Source organism: Mus musculus, chromosome 4 (assembly GCF_000001635.26).
Source record: "Mus musculus strain C57BL/6J chromosome 4, GRCm38.p6 C57BL/6J".
Lineage (NCBI taxonomy): Eukaryota > Metazoa > Chordata > Mammalia > Rodentia > Muridae > Mus > Mus musculus.
In genome coordinates, this window is record NC_000070.6 from 127266985 (window position 1) to 127285216 (window position 18232).

General features: G+C 46.8%; 1 non-coding gene across 1 annotated transcript; it reads right to left on the bottom strand.

Moving 5' to 3' along the window:
* Positions 1-17746: 17746 nt before the first annotated feature.
* Positions 17747-17849, bottom strand: Gm22221. Its single transcript, XR_003955461.1, has one exon. It is a non-coding gene; the product is annotated as a U6 spliceosomal RNA (small nuclear RNA).
* Between the last annotated feature and the right edge of the window lie 383 nt (positions 17850-18232).

An 18232-nucleotide genomic window follows, 5' to 3' on the forward strand; every position in this document is an offset into this window, starting at 1 on the left:
ATAGTTCCAGCTTTGGACCTGTGACGCCCTAACAAGGCCAGCCTGTTGAAGGTCCAACGCAGATGTGGTTTCTTCCTGAAAGTTCAGCCTATGGAATATGGCAGCTCAGGTTACAGGGCAGCTTGGAGCTTACTCTAGAATCCGAGGAGGTCGACTCTCAGGAAGGCTGACCCTAAAGAGACAGAAATGGTTACTGAAAGCCACCAAGAAATATTTCTTGGGGGTGGGGGGGGGGTGGGACACGGCTGGAGAGACGGCTCAGCAGCATTTTCTGTGCTTACACAGGACCCAGGTTCAGTTTCCAGCACCCACATGGAGGCTCACAGTCATCCAGAGTCCCAGTTCCAGGGAACTGGATGCTCTCTTCTGACCTCCACAAGCACCAGACATACATAGCCCAGGTGCAGACACACATGCAGGCAGAACGCTCAAGCATAAAAGAAACAGGAACATCTTTAAAAGAAATTATTTGGGGTTGCATTATCTATTGGCTGGATTATGGTCCAGGGTTAATTACTTATTTTTTGTTCTCTATGTTGGAAATAACATGGATGTAACAGGAATATTGTGGCTAATATTTAAATAATTAAAAAAACTCTGAAAGGAGCAAAAATAGCAGGTGAAGGCGGCAGGCTCTTTGATCTGGAAGTGATTTGAATCTTTAGGTTCCCTTAGTGTGGAGGGAGCATAACTGACCTAAGAAAGGAGAAACTATCTAATCTGTTGGACTCATACAAAAATAGAAAAAGTTTGCTTGTCATTTAATGTCTCAGCTTTAAAATTTAGTGAATGAAGTAATTCTTGTACAAAGACAGAGAAGTATTTGACTCTTGAGATGAGAAATGTATTTTAATTAATAATTCATTTACTTGCTTACTATTGCATGTGTCTGAGTATTTTGTCTCTATGTATGTAATACACCATGCGTATTCTTCCTGCTCATGATGGGTAGAACAGGACATCAGGTCCCCTGGATCTGGAGTTACCAATGGTTGTTAGTCACCGAGTGGGTACTGGGAATTGAACTCAGGTCCTCTGGAAGAGCAGCCATCTTTCCAGCCCCAAGCATTTGAACCCTAGTCCAGTGAAAGCATTTGGGAACTTGGTTTAGAGAGGTATAGTGTCTGAGAAATAATTACATCAAAAGATGCAGTTAGAGGCTGGAGAGCTGGTTCAGCAGGTAAGAGCCCTGGTTGCTCTTCCAGAGGCCTGAGTTCCGTTCCCAGCACCCCCCACATCAGGGGGCTCACAACTGTCTGTAACTCCAGCTTGGAAGAATCCACTGGCTCTGGCACCTGCTGGCCCTTATGCTCACTTGCAGTACCTGCACGAGGACACATGCTTACATGCAATTTTCTTAAAAAAGACCGTTGAAGTAAGGACATCACCTTTATGTGTAGTTGTACCGAGCCAAGATTAGCGTTCCTGCCACAAGCCTACTTTTCAGCATCCTTTATTCATCTGAATGCACGTAGGTAGAAAGTAGAGACAAGCAGCAGATAAGCAGCAACCCACCACCAGATGCACATCCATAGCCTTTAAGGAGTCAGCTAAAGGGACCGGGTTAGACCCCCGATGCTGGAGTGACTGACTGAGGATCTTTAGGCAGGTGGGCCTGCCTATGGGGAAGCTGGCTGCTGGCCATCCCCAGAGAGGCATTTATGCCATTGGGTATCAGTACTCACTGATGCTGGGAGCAATTGGCCTTTTAGTTGATCTTCAAGGCTTTTACTGTTGCTGTTCTCCCCTCCTCCCTCTCCCTCTCTCCCTCTCCCCTCTCTCCCTTTTCAGCTCCCTCTGCCTACACCTCTCCTTCCTCTCCATGTCTCTCTCCATGTACCCCTTAGTGTCCCCCTCCTTCCCTTCCCTCCCTCCTCACCTTCCCTCCCTACTCCTTCCATTCCCCTCCTCCTTCTCTTTCTCCTTCCCCCTTCTTCCCTTCCCCTCCTCTACCTCCCACTCCTCCCCTCTCTCCCCCCTCCTTGTTTTCCTCCCACTCCTCCTCTCCTCTCTCTCCTCCACTCCCCTCCTCTCCTTCTCTCCTTCCCATTCCTCCCCTTTTCTCCCTTCCCTTCCTCCCCTTCTCTTCCTCCCTCCTCCTCCCCCTTCTCCCCTTTCTCCTCCTTTCCCCTCCTCTCCCCTCCTTTCCTCCCCTTCTCTCCTTCCCCCTCCTCCCCTTCTCTCCCTCTCTTCTTCCTGTTACAGAGTCAAGGACCAACCTGTCCCAGGACAGGTGAGTTTGAGAACGCTTTGAGATACTTGGGTCTGAAGTGAGCAAGTTAAATCTACCTCCTTAACCAGCATCCAAGTGAGTTTAAATAGCACAATTGGCCAATATGACGTATATAATATGCAAGAGACCTTTGTTTCTCTTCATAACTGAAGAGAGCAGGCAGATGTCCTTGTGAGCCTCAGTCTCCCTTTTGGAGATGGGTGAACAGGACTCAGAAGGGTGAAGGGAAGCAAGAACAGAAGTTCTCGTAAGCGCAGAAGCCCAGAAGTGAGAGGTCAGCACCTGGGGTGCCGTCAGAAGCCCAGGAAGGAGGAGATACAGAAGCCAGAGAGCATGTAGGGTCAGTGAGAAATGTAAACATAGGGTGTGGGAGACACAGCTGTGGACGGCCATGACCCGAGCTGCACAGAGTGCATCCTTTTTGAATTAATGAGATCGTCCGGTCAGTTTTACTTTTACGGGGGTTTACTGCAGAGGACTCAAAATTAGCGGCGGGTCTTTAATTATCAATCCACAGGATGAAAGGACACAATGGGACTTTATATAGCCAGATTTAAATAGACACAAGGGAACTTGTAAAATAGGTCTGATTTATATAGGTTTAAGTAGTTGCTTAACAAAATAAGTCTAATGTTGACTATAATTTCGTATGAATGTCAAATAGGAAAAAAATCTCTGCAATAGAGCTGTTCCTACCTTTAGGAAGATATTTAATAATAAGAAAACGTATTCAGTTTTCAGACGAGATGGCTCAGCAGTTTCAGAACACCTTTTGCTCTTGCAGAGGACCAGGGTTCTGTTCCCAGACCCACAGCGAGGCTCACAACCATCTTAACTCCAGCTCTAGGGTATCTGAAATCCCCTTCTTACCAGGTCAGTCACCAGGCACACACGGTAAATACCATGCCGGCAAATACTTATACACGTAAAATAAAAGAAATAAATCATAACGTAAAAATCTTTATTGTTGCAAACAGAAAGTTAACATCAATTCTATCAAAGTGTAGCAGAATTTTAACCTTGGGAATTATAATTAAGTGACGACTATAGTAGAATCATCCTTTATAAATATTCCATACAAATCTTCTTTTAATTTAAAGGCATTCATTAAATTAAAAACCTCCTTTAGCAAATCTACACATTATGTCTGTAAATCCTAAGTCTATTAATAAACAAGCAAGACATCAGGAAATCATCTTGTACTGTGGAAATTAGTTATTATCAAAATCACATTGTAAAGACCTAAGTTATAGCCAGGGCTGGAGCAGGCGGATCTATATGTGTCTGAGACCCTCCTGCTCTTTATAGTGAGATCCTGCCCCAGAGATGGGGACGAGGGGGAAGAAGTTACATTTAAACCTTATTCACAGAAGAAGTCTTCAAGCAATCCCCTCTTCACCTTAAACATTATATAAGAAACACATTTACACTCATAATCATGTATATTACTTAACACCAAATGTATAGCATTTTATAACATAAAGTGATGAGGTCTTATTCTTAATACTTAGAAAAAGTAATACTGTTTGTGTACTCAGATATACCTCAGATAAAACCCCAGTTTAAATCTTAGTTCATTAGTAAGTAATTATCTTCAACAAAACCATTTAGGTCAGCTTCTGTTCTTGCTGGGTCTCTGATACAGTAGAGGACAGAGACAATAAAGATTGTTCCATGATGATGATGATGACGACGACAATGATGACAATGAGGGTGACTTATTATTTAACACCAGAGAGAAGTGGCAGGTCCGAAGAAGAGAGGGACAGTACAGGACTGGCTTGGAAGGCTAAGGGAGCCTGCTTTAAGGCAACTGTATGTGGGACAGGGGTTGTCTTGCATCGTGCAGAAGCTTAGAACCTAGATGTGGGGAGGGGGTGAGGGGAAAGGCAGGGGCCTTCAAAGGATGGGCTGGGGATGGCCTTTAACCAAGGCTTCTGACTTCCTAGAGGCCCGTGGTTCTCCCAGGATGCTTAGAGAGACTGCTTTACAAACCCAGACAGGCTAGTTACCTCTTTATACAGCATCTGTAAGCACAGAAACAATTATGAGAACTGTCTGAAGAAGACAGAGATAGCAGGCTGCAGTGCCTGCGGACTTAGCATTTCCTGAAGCCTGGAGGCCCCAGGGAGCCTGTCACAGACACGCTCTCCATAGGAGCGTGTAACCCTCTGTAAGATGGCAGGAAATGAGGTCTCCTTAGTCCTATGTTCTAACATACCAGTCATATGAGCAAATAACTAACTAACTTGGTTATTGAACATATGTTATTGTTATTACTTGTAGGTTTATTTTGTGTGTACGAGTGTTTGGTGTGCATGTACATACCTGGTGCACTCAATGGTCAGAAGGCAGCACTGGATCCCATTGGACTGGAGTTGTGGATGGTTATGCACTGCGATTGTGGGTACTGGGACGTGAACCAGGGTCCTCTGCAAGAGCAACAAGTGCAGAAGATGCTGAGAGTTCTCCAGCTTAGCCATGGCGCCACCTCTCTAGCCTCTGAGCACATATTATTCTTCGGTTTTATCTTTTTTTTTTTTTTTTTTTTTTTGTATCCTGTTAACTTCCTGGGAGCTTCAGAGCTTGCCGAGATTTTCAAACTCTGTTTTTGCCATTTTAGTTTAAGACAATGTTATACAAGAGCAATCCTTCAAACACATCCTAGTTCTTATAATGTCTAGTATTTTATGAGACATAATTTTAGTAAATTCCAAATTATAGCTGAAGCAAGAGCTGTAAATTACCGTGTTACTAAGAAAGGCCAACAAACAACAAACCCCTTGTATATTAACCTTGTGATTTTGGCTATTGTTAGAATTTTTGAAAACAATTTTGATTACAAAAATGAGAGCTCATCAGTTTGGAAATATACCAAATGTATATATTTTAAATTAGGAAAATGAAAATGTAAGAAGTCAGATTAAAGCTTAGAAAGTTAGTTTTGAAATAGAAAATGTATATACCTTGTTTTTAAAATTCCAATCTTATTTTATTTATATTGTGTTTGGCCTGCATGCATGTCTGTGCACCACTTACATGTCTGGTGAGGCCAGAAGGGGGTGATAGATCCCCTGGAACTGGAGTTACAGACAGCTGTGAGCCACCACGTGGGTGTTGGGAATTGAACCCAGGTCCTCTGGAAGAGCAGCCAGTGCTTCTAACTGATGAGCTGTCTCTCCAAAGCCTCCGAATGCCTTTGTCTTGACTTTAGGCAAGTCTCATGAGCTTAGAAGTGACTGGTCTTATTGTCTAAATTAATTAAAAAAAAATAAAATTATATGCACTGTAAAAAGTCCAGACAGACATGACAACTGCTGGCCAATAGGTGACAAATCAACACACTTAAGTTATTTACATGGTAACGGCATGTAAGGGCTTTGTCTTAGAGTTTTACTGCTGTGAACAAACACTGTGACCAAGGCAACTCATAAAGGCAACATTTAATTGGGGCTGGCTTACAGGTTCAAAGGTTCAGTCCATTATCATCAAAGCAGGAACATGGCAGCATCCAGGCAGGCATGGTGCAGGAAAATCTGAGAGTTCAGCATCTTCATCTGAAGGCTGCTAGCAGAATACTCTCTTCCAGGCAGCTAGGTTGAGGATCTCAAAGCCCATGCCCACAGTGACACAGTTACTCCAACAAGGCCACACCTCCTAATAGTGCCACTCCCTGGGCCAAACACATTCAAACTACCACAGGTATGATTTTGCAGGACACCATTGAAAACTGTGAACACTGAGACAGAACTTTAGCCAAAGTGTGTGTGTGTGTGTGTGTGTGTGTGTGTGTGTGTGTGTGTGTGTCCCTCCAGGGGGAGGTAGACAGTTTAGCAGGTGGAAGTGGCTTGCTTGGGAATGGGGTAAAGAGATTCTGAGTGTAGTGGGGTTCCACCCCCACCCCCCCAAAGACCGTGTGAATGGACCAGGTTATAGACCAGTACTCTCAACTTCCTGATCCTGAGGTCCTTTAATACAGGTTCTCATGCTGTGCTGACCCCCAAGCATAAAATTATTTCATTGCTACTTCACAACTGTAATTTTGGAGGTTACAAATTTTAATGCAAATATCTGATATGCAGGATATCGTACATGCAACCCCAAAGGGGTGGGGACGCACAGGCTGAGAACTTCTTTTGTAGAGGGAAGTGGCTACTTTAAACCCCACTTTAAAACTCTATCTATCTATCTATCTATCTATCTATCTATCTATCTATCTATCTTTCTTTCTATCTATCTATCTATCTATCTATCTATCTATCTATCTCTCTCTCTCTCTCTCTCTCTATCTTTCTATCTATCTATCTTTCTTTCTATCTATCTATCTATCTATCTATCTATCTATCTATCTATCTATCTTTCTATCTATCTATCTATCTATCTATCTATCTTTCTATCTATCTATCTATCTATCTATCTATCTATCTATCTATCTATCTGTCTGTCTGTCTGTCTGTTTGTCTATCTATCTTTCTTTCTATCTATCTATCTATCTATCTATCTATCTATCTATCTATCTATCTATCTATTTTTGAAAGACTCTCTAGGTACTGAGCTGCGGCTGGTAGGGCAGGAGGCAAATGCTGCTGGAGGCAGGAGTGATGGGCAGGAAGAGGGAGCTTTGTTGCTGAGAGCTGAGAGGGAGGGGAGGAAGAAGTAGGCATGAGATTTGTGGGGTAAAAGCTTACCAGCTTGGAGAGGCTGAGTGTGATAAATGGGAGTCTAGCCTGGCACTCCTGAGGAGAAGGGAGTCAAGTGCGGGCTGGTGCAGGGAAAGGAGGGGGCAGTGGGGTGCTTACACTCCAGGTTGCCACTTGGAACGTGGAGCCTCGGCAGATGCCCTGGCAGAGAGGTAGAGGGAACGTTTTCAGAGAAGCACTTAATGAAGAAGGTACCACAGAGCATCAGCATCTAGGAGAGCGAGCGAACGAGCTGGGCAGAGATCAAGGAAATGGGAATGAATGTCTTTAAGGTGGGGCCACAGCAACATCAGGTCGACAGAATAGGAAAAGGCCATTTGCTCCTATGATGATCTAGTTCTCCGAGTCTATATGTATTTTGATGTGAAAGGGGCCACTTTCAGACCACTGAGAGCCACTATATTTATGTGTTACAGAAAACATCAGGGTTTGGTCTGATGTCTCCCTGAGGATAAAACCTTTCTGAGATTATGTTAAAGGCATCTGGAGGAGAGTTGAGATGCTACCCATGAGGCCTGATAAATTAAGGACATGGTAAGAAGCAAGCGAGACAAGCTTCCTCATGCCTCTAAATGTCGTCTTGGAGCTGTGATAAAATATCACAGATGATGGATCAAATACAACACATGGGACGTCCTCTGATACTGTCTGAACTGAGCTGGTCTTGAGCCAAACTTGGGGGATGTACACCTGACCTAGCATGGAGAGTTTACCAGGTCTGGAGATGGGCAGACATTCAGCGGAGGAGAACAGAGGCCCGTGCTGGATGCAGAAAGGGCAGAGGGGAGGGCCACCCCCAGAGGACCGTCCATTTAAGTGCTGCCCCATCTGAGTTGTGGCACCATTACTGCCCCACCCCATGGGAGAGCCTGGACAGGGCTGCGTAGCATGGAAGCCACCAGCCCACTAGTGACTGTTAAAAGAACAAGGAGACAAGGTGAGGGCTGGCTTGTCACCTTCTAATTGCTCAACTGCAACACATGCCTAGTGACTACAGTGCTAGTCAGCAGAGAAGGAACATTCTGTACTGAGACTTGTCCTACTGCGTGCTGTGCTGGATAGAGGCTGTTTTCTCTGTGTGGTACCCAACTTAGCGATCTACATTCGCTAGGACAGAGAACTTGGAGCTGAGAGCTGGGTGCATACTGCACCACTGTGCATTCTGAGTGTCTCTGGGGCTTGTATTCTTCATCCCCACCCTCTGCCCTGTTGGTGATGTTCATCAGGAGGGTGTGTGGGCTGCCTTGGTAGCTGGTCTAAGAAAGCTGCTCAGGTCGGCCAGACACAGGTCATCTCCTTACTAATAGCTACTGTGTTCTTTGTGTGTCATGACCCACACCAGGTGTGAACTGTGGCTGCTTAGGCCTGTGGAAGCCAGAACCACTCTGAGGTTCTTTGTCCCCAAGCCTGAGGGCTGATGCTCTTCCCTTGTTCCCTTGTCTTCCTTACGTAGAAACAGTAGACGTTCACATGGCTGTTGATGGCACAATCATCCTGTGAGCATGGGTGGTGGCTCCTGCTGGTGACTGTCTATTGCTCCTGACTCAGTATGCTTGGCTGTAGGTGCTGACCCATGGCAGGTGATCTCATAGCTAGGTCTGAATGTGCAATGAATGGTGGACACGCTCAGACCTTAGCGATCTAAACTCCACGACACTCCCCTCCCCCTTCCTTGTCCCTCTCCCTCCCCCTCTCCTCCCCTTCTCCCCCACCTCCACCAAAGTCACCAACCTACAGCTGCAAATGGAGAAATGGACTCCCCCTGGCTTGAATGCTCCTTTTTCTGTCTCAGCTCCCCATCTGTGGACCTGTGACTCCTGTTCACTCAGAGGTGGGTCATCGTTCACATGGTCACCACTTACTGTTTCATAACTGAACTTCCACCCGCAGATGCCCCAAGCCACGAAGGGGATACAGGGTGCTTGGAAGAGTCCTCATTCTGTGTCCAGAGGTCACCCTGCTGGCCTCAATTTGCTTGGGTTCCAGGTAACACCGGGTTTCCATCAGACCCATAGCAGAGACCTATCTATGCAGAGCATATACCACTCATGTCTTAGTGGTTCAACCCCCAAAAGACCATCAGAAAACACAGATATTTATGATTTATTTTTTTTAAAGATTTATTTATTTATTATATGTAAGTACACTGTAGCTGTCTTCAGACACTCCAGAAGAGGGAGTCAGATCTCATTACAGATGGTTGTGAGCCACCATGTGGTTGCTGGGATTTGAACTCTGGACCTTCGGAAGAGCAGTCGGGTGCTCTAACCCACTGAGCCATCTCACCAGCCCGATATTTATGATTTATAACAGTAGCAAGAGTACAGTTATGAAGTAGCAATGAAAATAATTCTATGCTTGGGGGTCACAACATGAGGAACTGTATTAAAAGGTCGCAGCATTAGGAAGGCTGAGAACCATGGCCTTGGATCTTATAGCAGGTGGTTGGCTTTGATCCACGGCTTTATTTATTTAGATGTTTGGATTTTTGGAGACAAGGTCTCTTTATATAGCCATGTCTGTCCTGGAACTCAGTATGTAGACCAGTCTGTTCTCTAACTCTCAGAGATCTGCCCCAAGTGCTGGGATTAATACACGACGCCTGGCTATACTAAGTTTTGGTCAGTCATTACAAAACCATTTGGAGTCTCATGAAGGGTGTGTGTGTGTGTGTGTGTGTGTGTTGGGGACTCTTCTCATCAAATTCAGGTCATGCTTTATCCCTGAACCTCAAAATAGCACGCTTATACGTTTCTCTCTAAACATTCTGCAGGAATGATTGCTCCCCTGGACTCTGCCAGTAGCTCCTCCTTTCCTGTCTTAAGGCTCTGACCCAGTCTTGGGAGCTGGGCTGGGAAAGGTCAAGGTCTCCTTCATCTGCCTCAGGCCATCCTCTAGCAAATGACACTGGGAGGTGTAACATGTCTGACATAATCGCACTCTGAATCCTGATGTAACTTCATCCAAAAAGCCTTTACCAGAACTGCAGTTCCTCCGAGAAGGCACCTGGGTCACTTAATGGAGATCCATGGTGGGCACTCTCCTTCCACCCTGAGCTCTTTTGTGTCCTGTAATAGAGGTGGAGACTCTCAGCATGTCTGAATCTGTAACAGGGAACTCCGTGGGGGCCAGGGTTGTGGTCCTGGCTCGTGGTACTGTGTGTCAGAAGACAAGGGTCAAGGAGGCTCGCCTGGCTGAGACAGGAGACCTCAGACTTTGGATGTCCTGAATGGCAGTGTTTCGCCGGGACAACAACACCCCTGTGTGTTTGGAGATGGTGTGTTTTATGTGTGTGTGTGTGTCTACCACTCTGAACACAAAACCTCAACTTCCTCCCAGGGGAATGCCATCACTCTGCTGCTGCTACAGCAAGCCAAGCAGACAGTGATGTCTACCTTCCTATGTTAGGATATTGTGAGAATTTTCTTCTTGGGGGATGGGGGGAGTGGGGAACATCCTCCCTAAAGACCCAATGGCAAACCAAAGCTTGATCCCTACTATAGCTCACCTGTGGGATGCAATGATTTTATTAGGGTTCCTGCAGAGCTATGGGTAACTCTAAATCTGCTGCACATGGAGGTCTGCACACAACATGATGATGATCTCCATGTCATGGCTTCACAGGTGGAGCCCCTTCCTCTGGGACATTCCTGGACAGTGTACTCTACCCTCTCCCAGGGACCTGCAAGGCTGTGTGCAGTTAGGGCAGCATTGCAGACAGTTGACTTGGAGGAGAGGCTGTACACTCAGCTGAGGGGCCAGCGTCCCCTTCCTGCCTCTATGAAGGGACCTCAACAAGCCCAGTGTGATGACTTTTTGAAAGCAGACATAAAGCCGGGCAGTGGTGACGCACGCCTTTAGTCTCAGCACTTGGGAGGCAGAGGCAGGCGGATTTCTGAGTTCGAGGCCAGCCTGGTCTACAAAGTGAGTTCTAGAACTGCCAGGGATACACAGAGGAACCCTGTCTTGATGCCCCCCCCACCCCCACCCCCCCAGACATAACTGGTGGCAGTTCTGCTCAGAGGATAGTGTTTACAACAGGAGGAGATTAAAAAAACAAAACAAAACAAAAAACCCTAAAACAACAACAATAGTAATAACAGTAACAAGCTGTCACAACTACCACACAGAGGTAGGCCATGAAATGTATAAGGGTGAGATGGGAGAGCAGGTTTAAAGGCAAGTTCTCTAAACAGAAGCCCGGGAGGCAGGGGCCACGGATGAGCAAGGGAAGGGAGGAAGGGATAGGCTCTGTCATGGAGAAGTCACTTGGCGATGTTTGGAATTGTCCCAAAGGGACATCCTTCCAGTCAGCTACTCTGGGTTCTGAAAGTCAGGCCTAAATGTCCTTGAACCCTCCTCTGTTTCCTGGGAAAGGCCCTCTGTGAAAGTTCTGGCTGGTCACTCGGTTCTCCACAAGGTCAGAACCAAGTTGTTGACACCAGAGGGAACACGCTAGGTGGTGTCTTGTGGGGCCAGACAAGGTAATGGGAGAACAACTGGAAGTTGCTCCAGGAATACTGAGGCTGGAGGGTTCCCAAGAGGATGGATATTTGTGACAGCAGTAGCCGTCTATTTGTCCTTCACTCTGGGACCTAAGGCAGGGAGGTGGCCAGCCTGACCAGCTGTATGTCTGTTCAGCTTTTGGTTCCCAGGAGATTAGCTGCACAGAGAACTGCCACCACTCCACCCCAGCACACAAAGGGGCACACACACCTGCACATGCGCCCTGGCACAGGCCTACCACTCCCTCCTATCTTTGGCCACTTTGGCGCTGGAGGCTGGAGAGAGTTCACGGTAGCTTGTCTCCTCCTCCTCTGCCCTCACTCCCTCAGGCAGCCCCACCCCTGAGAAAATACAGCTCAGGGGTCCCCAGGGCCACACAGGAAATGCTTTGTGTGCTCCGGGTCAGCCAGGCTATTTTCTGTCCTAGGACTGGCGGGAGGCCGGGCCGGGAACAACCCAGCCCGGCATACTCAGCTGTTCTGACTCTTTCCATGGTCCCCTCTACAGTTGGCAGTGGGTATCCCTGGGTCTCTCAGTGTCTCTACTAGTACTGTGTTTCTCTTTGTAGCATCAAGACAGCTCATTTGATGGTAGCCTCTATAGCTTCCAGAGTTCAGTGGAGTGTCTCCTTTTCAGCGGGGGTTTCTCTCACTCTTCCTAACCATTTTGTAATCCCTTCCTCTGAGCACAGCACCACTGTGGGGGAATCATAGCCTTGCTTCCCCAGGGAGGCCGAGGGCAGCTACCCTAGCTTAATGATGTGTCTTCCCCCCTTGGCAAGTCTCTGAAGCTCACTGTGTTTCGGTTCAAGAATATTAGTTGCTGGGAGAGCGAATAAACACGCCCCATACGCATCTGGAGGCTGGGTGCTGTGCATCTCCTCCGTCCTTACAAAATCTTCAGTGCTCGGAGGCTGCCTGCACGGTGCTTACTTTAGGGGAAATGATGAACATGTGGGCTTTGCTTTGAGAGTTGACAGAAGGCAAAACCTGAGGCTGCCCTCAGCAGGGAGAGAGGAGAGCTGGGCTTTGAATTTATCTACTCAACTGCCTATGCTGTAGCGTCAGCTCACAGATGACGGCTCTTAAGTCACAGGCTATTGGAAGCCAAGAGTGTGCAAACAAGTGAGAGACATTTTGGCCAAGGTGCCTAAGTGATAGGAGAGGAGAGGAGAGTCTGGGAGGAGTCCCCTGATGAGGTGGCAGCTCTCGGGATTGTGAAGAAAGAATAGAAATTCACCAGAGAAAGATAGGTATGCATATGCTTTGAAGCCTGGACCATCAGAGGAAGATTATAGAGATGAAGAGACAAGATGTCATGTGTGTGTGTGTATGTGCGTATGTGTAGTATATGTGTGTTTGCATGTGGTTGTATGTGAATGTGTGTATAGGTACATATTTGTATGTATGTATGTTAAGTATGTATATGTGTATGTATATTATGTATGTATGTATGTATGTATGTATGTATGAATGTGTATAGTTTGTGTGTGTGTGGTGTGTTCTACTTGAAAAGTCTTTCTAGGTCTTAAGTAGGAAAAGTGTTGCTTCTTATTTGATGTCCAACATGATAATAACTTTTCATCTAAAGAATGATGAATACTTTTATTGGATGTTTATAGGAACTGAGTCAACCCCTGAAGAAACCAAGGCTGGGAGAATGTGAGAATGTAGCTTTCTCCGAGGTCACCCAGATGTGTGGAAGAATTCACAGTAAGCATCTGCACTCTACTTCACACTGGGGGGCTAAGCACCTGCGAACTGCTGGGTGTGCTTCTGGCTCCTGGGGCAGCTGGAGGTCTTGTCCAGTTTCCCAGTGTTTCTCATGATATTGTCCCTCTATCCTGGTGGGGGTTTCCCCGAGGATGGAAGTGAGACCTGCAGGCACCGAGTGTGCATTGTTTAGCTGCACCTGGAGGGTGCTTGGGTCAACAGGCAGAAGAAAGACTTAGTGCCAAGCTAGGAAGGCTACGATTGGTCCCTTGGCCCAGGGCCTGATCTCCATCACTCTGACTCCTGCTGGGAACTGGTTATTTCCCCGAGTCCTGGGTTGCCTGTCAGAGGCCATGAGGGCAGGAAAGCCCCTCACTTTCCCTGTCTGGTAACGCTGGATAGGTTTCTTGGGTTTCCCTCAACATGGCCTGCTGGATTTAGTCCTACAGAAGCACTCTTCAAGAAAAGGATTGTGTGACCATGAGAGCCGAGGATGTCACCGGTCCCTGGGTAGGCACAGTGCACAGTAGAAGCTCTGATGGGTTTAAAGACATTCAAAGTGGTGTTTCTCAAGTGACTTATTTGACCCCTGAACCCTTCTCATATCCTGGCTGCCTACCGTTCCACTGATTACATTCTAACAGAGGATCTCTAGCTAAGGCTCCTCTTTACCCCACCTCTAAAATGCGAGCCATTGGTGTGTGTGCATGCGTGTGCATGTGTGTAATATTGGCTGCCCAGTACCGCAGACCCTTCTTAGTTTTCATGAAATTTTCTTCCAGTTTTGGGGGTGTGGTGGGACGGAGAAGAACTGTTTCCCATTCTTTCAGAGGTCAGTAGAAGCAGGATACCCAAAGACATGTAACCTAGTTCAGGACTGTGAACCCAGAGAGGTGGATCTACCCAAACATCCAGAGGTAACAGAGGAGTCATTTAGAGAAACCGTGCCCACAGGCATGAATGGACACTTGTGGTGGTATTCTGCGTGGATTTCCTGCATACAGTGTCAGCTAGCCGGAGCTCCAGCTACCGAGGACTCCTGGGTGCCTGGGTGTTCTAGGGCTCACTTGAGTCTTCCCATGGATGCTGCACATCTCCAGTGGGTTTCCATTCAGATCAGGCTAAATTGTTACTGCCATTTGTGATGGGAATCCTGACGAAACAGAGGTGCTCGAGAAACGTTGGTTGGATGGCACTGGCACGTGACTGAGTTGGATGAGTGTCTCACATGCATGAAACTCCAGGTTTGAACCCCCCCCACGCACACACACACACTTTAGCAGCTGGACTTGGTGATGCACACCTGGAATCCCAGCACCCAGGAGATGAGGCAGGAGGGTCAGAGTTCAAGGTTTGAGGTCAACCTGGTCTACATAAAACTTTCAGTTTTTTTTTTTATTGTTGTTGAATGAATCTAAATAGCCATTTTGGCCCCAAGACTGTCCAATTTTGTCAGTGTTATGGTCCTAGTTTCCTGGCCTCACTGATAACTGATTGTTGGCTCTGTGAGGGGTGCATCTCAGATACCAGCTCGACCTGTGTCTCCGCACACCTCTTAGTCTGATATGGGACAGACTGGCTCGGGTCAGGGCAAGTCTGCCACAGGGCTGTGGGGACAAAGGAGAGTCCTAGCAGAAGACTCTGGAGCTGGGAGCTAGAAGGAGGTGGGTCTGAGTGGGCGTGAGATATCCTGCATTAGAGAGCAACCTAGGCCTCTGAATAGGAAAGACTGGGAATGCTGGCTCTGTGTAGCATAATAGGAGAGGCCCCAGAGGCCACACTAAAGAGAATGGGTTTTAGTCCAATGGCCATGGGAAGTCGCAAAAACTTATCGGTAGGTGAGGTCAAAGGTAATTTGGTGCATAGGGAAACCCAGGGCTTTGAACTGACATCCAAATGCTGTATAAACTATAGCTTGGGAAAGTCACACGAACTCTCTAGACCTTAATGTCTTTTTAAAAATGGATACAGAACTGGAGGGTGGTGACACATGCCTTTAATCTCAGTACTTGGGAGGGAGAGGCAGGCAGATCTTTGTGAGTTCAAGGCTAGCCTGGCATACTCTTGCGCGCGCCCGACTCGCCAGCGACGCTGCAACAGGATCCTTCTGCACACGTTTATTGGGAGAGCTTGATTGCAGAGGCGAAGAGACCCCAAGCCCAGAACTGATGCTGCTTATATAGGCCTAGGAGAGGCGTGTCTCACACCTGGATTGGTTATGCATGGGTTATGCTTACCACCTCATTTGCATGTCTCACATCTGATTGGTTAACATGTCTCTCATCTGATTGGTTAACTTCTCTCTCATCTGATTGGTTAACTTGTTTCTCATTTGATTGGTTAATATTGGTTAATTCTCAAAACCTCATCTTGGCAAAAAACTTTACTGCATATGTACACAATGGGTGTCTACCCAAACTTATGCGTGGTGGCCAGCCAGCGCCACCCTGCAACGGCACATGTGGCTTCCCACAGCATACAGAACAAGTTCCAGGACATCTGGGGCTACATAGTGAGACCCTGTCTCAAACAAACAACAAACAAACAAAATAGATACAGGACTGAGAGTGTGCCTCAGTGGTAGAACAGAGACCCTGATTAGTCTCTCACACACAGACAGACACACATGAAAGAGAGAAAAAAAAGGGAAAAAAGGAAGAAACAAAGAAATAAAGAAAGAAGAAAAGATAATAAAACTCCAGCGTGTGTTGCAAGGACTTAAGATGCTGCCTGATATAAAGTGTCTTGGTATAAGATACGGGATGATATAAAGTACCTAGTTTGGCAGCTGGTGAGGCAGCCCAGCAGGTAAGGGTGATGGCCACCAAGCCTGACATTCTCAGTTCCAGCCCTGCCTGGAATCCACATGGTACAAGGAGATAGCTGAGTTCTGGGAGCTGTCCTTTGACCTCTTAGTGCATACTAAATAGATGGACATAAATAAACAACTGACTGTGCAGGCACCCGTGAAGGCTGTGTTCTCATGACTAAGATCCTTCAGCTGGACCATCAAAGCCCCTTCACTCCCTCAATTCCTGGAAAGCATGGACTGCACCTTTTTTGTTTTTTGTCTTTTTTTTTTTTTTTTTTTTTAGACAGGTTTTCTCTGTGTAGCCCTGGCTGTCCTGGAACTCACTTTGTAGAACAGGCTGGCCTCGAACTCAGAAATCCGCCTGCCTCTGCCTCCCGAGTGCTGGGATTAAAAGCACGCGCCACCACGCCCGTCTCGGACTGTACCTTTTATGTCTTTATTCTCCTGGACCAGAGAACATGTCAGGTGACGCTGTGAACAGGCTGGGTGGTGGGGTTCTACAGCTGCTGTGGTGGAAAGAATAGAGAGGTGTGACTGTTGGCAGGGAGGAGAGTGTCAGAGAGATTCAGGCCAGAGATGTGCAGCCAGCCCTGGAGAGTGAGGTCTGACCCCGGGGAAATCCAGTCTTCACCTTTTGGCAGCTTTTCAGTGTAGAGAAGAGAGAGGCTCCAGAGAGCTAAGGGGTTCTTGTCTTGTACAAACTAAGAGAGAAACCAGTCTTTCTTTGGGGACTTTTTAACTAGAAAGGCTCAGTGAAACTTTGTATGAACAAGAAGATAGGTCTTGAGAGACTGGGTAGATTGGGCAAAGTTCATTCTTGGTGTTGACGTACACAGAGAATTTAAACTTAAAATATGGACAGTTTTTGAAAGGGGCTGGCTGCCTGTGGAGATAATAATGTTCCTGTTGGTGGAGGTTACGGTATGAGTAGATGATGGGCAGCTTTGAGGAAAGAAGCCAGAACCAATTAACCCAGGAGCTGCCTGGAGAGTGTATCCGTCAGCTTTGGCTGTGCAAGAGGCACACAACCTCAACGATATACATCAGGAGAGATCTATGGCTCACAGGCCTGGAGTGAACTAGCTTGACTCAATGGCACTGTTGACTTTGGATGGGACCTTCATAGGTCTGCTGGTTGCTTGGTTGTTGACGGACCTAGACTATTTCAGCCAGAATGACGGCATGGGCACTTGTCTTGCATCTTGCCGGTGGACCCAAGCTTGTGATCTTGGCAGGGTTAGAAGCACGGCAGCCATAGACATGAAGACCTCTGAAGGTCTTGATTCAGAATTAGTACCTAGGTATATCTCTGTCACACCTTGTTGGGCAGAGGAGACCAACAAAAGGGGAGCATACAGGTGCCACCTTGTAAGTGGGAAAAGCCACGGAGTCAGATGGCAAAGGCTGTGGACAGGGAAGGGCAAGGAATCGAAGTCGGTAGCACAATCTGTTATGAATGGCAGTGGTTAGAACTGCATTCCTCAGCCTGAGTGCTCTGTAGACCTAAGCTCTGCCTGTTCTCCTCTGGGACCTTTGTAAGGCTTGAAGTGAATCTGGGAGTGTTTTCCCAGAGAGTTGTTAAAATCCTCTTAATATACATTTTGTTTTTAAATAGCATTTTATTTGTTTGTTTGTGTGTGTGCACGTGTGTGCATATGCATGTCTGTCATGGCACATGTGTAAAGGTCAGAGGACAACTTTTGGGGGGTCAGTTCTCTCCTACCATGTGGGTCCCGGGATCGAGTTCAGGCAGTCAGGCTTGGCGGCAAGTGCTTTTGCCTTTTTAACTGTGGAATAGCTCACGAATCTGCATGCCATTCTTCACAGGAGCCACGCTAATCTCTGTGTTGTTCCAGTCTTATTATCTGTGCTGCCAATGCCAGCACCAAACAGGCCAATTTTAATCTGCTCTTCTATGCATATTTATTTGTTTTTGAGATGAAAATACCACATCAAAAATTTCTCTTTACTGAAAAGAAAAACCTCAAAATCAGAAAATCTAATTCCATACTCCCAACTACTATCACCCACCCAAAGTAGCTAATATCCCCTGCTCAAGTTGACATATTTGATCATCAGGCTGCTGAGGCCCACGACTTGAGACCTACTGGTGCTTCTTTGGGTCAAATCCAAAAGTAGAAACAGATGAAAGTCGTTCACGCACACGCAAGTCGCATGCATTCCTTATCATGGGCTAGTCACAAGGGTTGATGGGGAAGCGAAGTTAGATGTTCAGGAAGAGAAATGCTGCCTGAGTCTGTGCATCTTT